General features: G+C 40.6%; 1 non-coding gene across 1 annotated transcript; it reads right to left on the bottom strand.

Annotated features, from left to right (window-relative positions):
• Nucleotides 1-2,613: 2,613 nt before the first annotated feature.
• On the bottom strand, nt 2,614-2,763 carry LOC125425587. Its single transcript, XR_007243389.1, has one exon. It is a non-coding gene; the product is annotated as a U4 spliceosomal RNA (small nuclear RNA).
• Nucleotides 2,764-5,856: the final 3,093 nt, after the last annotated feature.

The raw sequence follows: 5,856 nt of genomic DNA, 5'->3' as shown, positions 1-5,856 counted from the left end.
TTTTTATAAGGAGTTCCGCAAAGTTTTTAGCCCAAAAGATTTTCTTTCCAGCCTCAAACATTTTATATGCATCCTTGATTTTAGCAATTCTTTTTCTGAAAACATTTTCAAAACATTTTCCTTTGCTGTGCACATGTCTTTAAAACATTTCCCACACCTCTCTGAAGTGCCCAGACTTTCTTTTTGGCACCATTTTCTAAGCTTGCTCTATCATCTCAACTGTTTATTTTAATCAGGTTTTTTAAAAAAAATATTTTGGAGGGTGATGTCTTTGAAGCTACAAAGACATGACCCAAGGAGAATCACAGCATGAGGCTTTGAAGCATCGAGGCTATAAATCCATGGCAAAGTCAAAATAAAATGGAAGAATCACAGAATGGTGGCCAGGTAAGTGCAACCAAAGGGGTGGGTGGGATTGAAAACATTTTGTAAACATTTTCAGTGGATTGTGTGAAAATGGTCAGTGTTAAACAAAAACCAGTGATAGTTAGGTTCAAATTCCAGCTCTGCAATGGAAACATTCTGTGTGTCACAATCTCTCAGCCTACACTATCTCAGAAGGTAGTTAATAGAACTCAGTGATAAATCATTTTGGAGCTCCACAAAGAAGAAAAGCAAGATATAAATAAAATAATAATAAAACTAATAAGGGTGTATTGGAGTGAAACCAATTCTGAATATACATAGCCCAGTTTGTCACCTATAAATTCTGGAATAGCTGTTGTACGAGCAATAGGTCAAAATGCAAAGCAAATGAAGAATGCCACACCCATAGCATGTTGCCTTAGGAAAAAAAATGCTGTATCTCTTCCTTGTACAACAGCAGTCCAAGTGACTGCAAACATACAGGGTGACAACCATTACATTTACTAATAAAACTCAGATGTCAGATGCCAGCGGCCTTTTCAAACCACAAGCGGCTCGTGCTTAAGAAATGCACCCACCACATTTGACATCACAGAAAATAGTGTTGCCCATTTATCCAAAGGAGACACTACAGAGCCAAAGGCCTTTAGGACATTTTTAAAAAACTCTCTAAAAACAAAGCAAAGACATCTTTTATAGAAATGGGAGACTATGCTGTATCTCTCCAGAGCAGCTTCCCTTCTGCTTGAGTCCTAACAAACTAGGAAAGAGCAATTTTTAAAGGGCTCACAACCAGTGTTCGCTATCTGACAGCTGCCTTCCTTAAATGAAAAAGGCATCATTATGTTAAAATATATCCCTTTTCAGAGAGAAACCCACAGTATTGCAAGCTTCGATATTTGCCTTTATTCCCCATTTTAATTGATGTCAAGCAGCTTAATTTAATTTTTTTTTAAAAAAAACCCTCACAACAGTTTGTAAAACTTTTTAAGAATCTGGCTTGAGGAATAAAAAGCTATGCATACTGTGCAGGAATAAATGAACCTGCAAATAGGTGAAACTCATACTTCCAATATTTAATTTACATTGCTAATCAATCTTAAGGTTTCACAGAGAGTGCTGTTTTTAGTTAGTTACTTTGTCCTTAATTAAATCTCATGAGCCCCAAGTCTTGCTTGATGTATAAAGAGGGGCCATACCTCAGTAGGTGGTGGTGAAAAACCCTGCAAAGAAGAGTCTACCAGAAAGCCTTGTGAGGTGGTTGCCCTAGACAGCAGATCTGAGGCATTATTCTTCGTTATATTTTTAGTCTGTGTGGGGCTGTGCCTCCTCCACCCGCTCCCCCAGGGGGGCTTGTGCCGTCCCTTCTACCCTTACATGAGGTACTGTTCCTCTCATCCTCGCCCCTGCTCTCCTGGGAGTGGCTTGTACCAGACAGCCTCTGAAGCCACAGGATGAGTCAGGGTCTTCCTGCTAGGGTGGAGATGCTGACAAGGCTGGCTAGCAGCCTGAAGCAGACATAGGTTGGCCACTGGGGAGAGGGCTAACCCTATCCCTGGGTCCCTCCTTGCCCATTCTTCTGCATGCCCCTTGCCTCTGCCTTTACCTGTCTTGGTCTCCTTCCCCTTTGGAGCCTTGGGCTCCTCCCCCCTCCTTGTTTGTCTCTCTCACTGAGGTTCATTCTCCTTCTCCATTCTCCTGCTTCCAAACTACTCCCCCCTCTGTCTGGTGTCTCCCCTTTTTATCTCCCCTCCCTTTTCCTTCCCTGCTTCCCATTCCTGCCTTCCAATCTCCCACTTGGCCATGGGGCATCCATCGAGCTCTCCCAGCTTGCTGACTGGCTGCCCAACGGATTAGCCCGCCTCAGTGTTTAAGGGTTGGGTGTTGCCTCAGTCCCTGCCCAGAAGCTGGGCCTGCTCCTGTGTCATAGCCATGGTCCTCTGGATGCACAAAGGGCCATCACAGCCACACCAGAACAGCGTGCCTCCACTCTGCCCGTTTGTTTGAGAGAGGTAAGATGCCCGTCCCAGGACAGCCTCCTTTGGCCAAAGTTGGATCCCAAAGCATCTCAAAGGAAAAAGTAATACAACTGCTGTACAAAATCGAGCAACATATTATCCGTCAGGATACCAGACTGCTTCCTGGACTGTTTCTGATGGTTCTTACCATGTAAACAAAAGAAAGGAGGCTCTGTACTAAAACCAGGAGGGGGGGTCTTCCTGCTGTGCTCCTTTCCTCCAAGAGCATTAAAAGTCAACATACTGTTTGCTATTTATTGCCAAAAATTGCCAGTGCCGTGTATATTTCAAGACATCATGACAGAGTATTGGGAAAAGTTTTCAATTAGCAATAATTGTGCCTCAGATAAACCTCATTGGCTATGATGCTGAACTTGATGTATCTCTTGGAGGGCACAATTTCAAGACCTGAAGGTAACAAACAAATGATACTCAGGAAAATAACACTCCCAACCATTTGCAAGCCCCATTCATGCATCTCCAGTTCATGCAGGGAGAGAAGAGGAGATTACCCTCTGCTGGTTTTTGTTACTGGAACTGGGCTCCCTGCCCTGCTCATCCTGATAAATAGGTCATCTGCCCAGAATGTGTGTCCCTTGAACATCAGTGGAGGCAGCAAGGACACTTATTATGATTACTAAAGCACCTCTGCACTCAGAGGACTGCCTTGCTCACAATTTACTTGTTTGAACACAGCAGTTCCCTCTTTAGAAGTCAGTGAAACAGCTTGCATATAAAATCATAGAATCATAGAGCTGGAAGAGACCACAAGGGCCATCAAGTCCAACCACCTGCCATGCAGGATTACACAACCAAAGCACTCCTGACAGATGGCTTTTGCTTAAAAACCTTGAAAGGAGATTCAACCATACTTAGAGTATTCCACTATTCCTTACTGTCAGGATGTTCTTCCTAATGTTTAAGTGCAATCACTTTTCCTGTACCTTGAATCCATTACTCCGTCTTAGTTTCTGGTGCAGCAGAAAACAAATGTTAGGATTTTACAAGCACTCGCTCAATTCAGTCAAGCAAGACAACTGTTGAAGTTACAGGCCTAGAATCATGTGAGCTTCTGGAAATATCTCTTTGTTTCTTCTTCCAGCAAAAGAGGAGAGACAGACACACAGGCACATAAAGCACAAATACCCAAACTGACCACGTGCATAGATAGAGTTTGCTGTTCCTATATGTAGTGTAAATTCATTTGTTATCTAGTAAAGTTCTATAAAACAACTCACTTGCATCTCTGCCCTGTTATCTCCTCTGCTGATTAACTGGAATACAAGAAAGGTTATGGGCCCAGAAGTTTCCACAGCATATACTGTTCTCTCTCATGGAAAGTGAGTTGCCAATATAAAGGAAGCTCCTAAAGAAGCAAGTTATTGGATAAAGAAGCCTCAGCCAGCATCTCTAACCCAGTGATGACTGTTTCATGAAACAAGAGTGCAGTACAAACCCCAAAACTATATGCCCTAACAAGCAGTCCATCTCTAGCTTCTCCCCTTCTATTGGATGAGCAAAAGTTTTTGATCTGGCAATTTTGCTGTTCAGAATCTCTCCTGTGTGATTGAGCAAGAAATGCCCCCAAATCCCCATGAGTTGGAACTGTTTAAAATGTCTGATTCCAAAGCATGCTATCTCCTGAGGAGAGTGCCCTTATTAAAAGCTGCAAATCCACTCATGATCTTTGGAAAGACTTGAAAGAAAAATACTGTGGAAAATCAGTTCAGAAAATAAGACTTCTAAAAAGGAAGTTCTACAGTGCAAGAAGAAAGAAGAGAGCAATTTGAATGAGCATTTAAAATGGATGGTTGACATCATTATGCAAATCAGGGCAGCAGGAAAAGTTCCGGAAGATGATGTGATTTCAGTAATCCTGGGGTCTTTGCTTTGAAAACCAAGTATATGTGCTTGAGGCCAGAAAGCCATTGGACCTGAATTATTTTCTGAATTATCTAAGAGATCCAGAAAGGAAAGCATCAAATGCAACAAAAGGCTTATCTGTGTTTAGACTAGATCATGCCAATTAAGTAATTTGCTTTAATTGTGGAACAAGGGGATATTTGGCTAAATATTGTCTTGTAAGAAAATCAGCTGGGAGAGGTGGAAGGGAAGAACCAAGTAATGCTTATAGAAGAGGCAGTGTTAATAAAACTTTAGCTACAAAGACAAAGAAAAAGAGAAAGTTACAGAAAAGTGGCAAACAAAGAAAAAATGTGCATACATGATTACAAATGACTGCAACAGTAAAGTGAATAAATTTCTTTTGGAATGTGGATCTTTTCCCCATGTTTGAAATAACAAAAATACTTTATTGAACTGAAAGAAAGTGAAGAGAAACTTTTGCAAACTGATGGTAAACCACTGAAAGTATATGGGGAAAGTACTGTGAGAACTGATGTTTTGAGTTCTTCTGGGAAGACATTGCAGCATGACCTAATAGACACATTGTAGGCGCCTGATGCTAGTGAAAATTTAATATCAGTGCCTAGATTGCTGAATGGGAGAAACAAGATTATAATGGATGGAGAAATATGTTGCATTTTTAATCCAAAACTTGATATTGAGTTCAAAGCTGAAAAGATCGGAACCCTTTTCTATCCAAAAGACAGTGAAAGTGCTGAGAGAGCAATTTGTCACATAAAAAAGGAACACTGCTCTCAATCCAGTTGTGTTTATGGTTGGCATGTAAAATTAGGCCACAGAAGTATAGACTCAGTAAGAAAACATATAAAAAACTGTGATTTGAAATGAATTGAATGTAACACAAGTACTGAACACTGAAATATGCATTAAGGCCAAATGCACTGCTCTTTATTATTCAGGGGAACAAGGAGCAGAACAAAAGGAAGTGCTAACAAAAGTACACTCAGACCTAATTGGAACTCTAGCACCTTCCGTTAGTGGAAACAAATATGTGTTAACTTTTATTGATGCAGCAAGCAGATTTGTCCATGTGTATTTTCTCAAAAGATTAAGTAAATTAAAAGCATATGTAGTAGCTGTTGAAAACAAGCATGGAAGAGCACCAGAAATTTTATTCTCAGACAATGGAACTGAATGTCATGCTAGTGAATTCCAAAATTACCTACAAGAAGGTACGCAACATGCAAGATCAGTAATATACTCACCTCCTCAAAATGCTCTAGCAGAACACTTTAATCATACAGTACTTGAAACTGCACGTTGTCCATTAATGCAGGCTGACACCTGTTGGGCTGAAGCTGTCAATACAGCTGTATATCTCTATAACAGAATACCATGCAAACCTATTCAAATGACTCCTTTTGAAATATGATATAAGAAGAAACCCAGTTTGAAACACTTGAAGCCATTTGGAGCAAAATCCTATGTACAAATTCCCAAAGAGTGAAGAAGAAAACTAGATTCAAGAGCTGAAGTTGGAATATTTGTTGGTTACAATCCAAATGCAAGAGGCTACAGAGTCATGGATCTTAAGACCTATGATATC

The sequence above is a fragment of the Sphaerodactylus townsendi genome, linkage group LG01 (assembly GCF_021028975.2).
Source record: "Sphaerodactylus townsendi isolate TG3544 linkage group LG01, MPM_Stown_v2.3, whole genome shotgun sequence".
NCBI lineage: Eukaryota > Metazoa > Chordata > Lepidosauria > Squamata > Sphaerodactylidae > Sphaerodactylus > Sphaerodactylus townsendi.
This window is presented reverse-complemented; position numbering and strand designations above follow the sequence as displayed.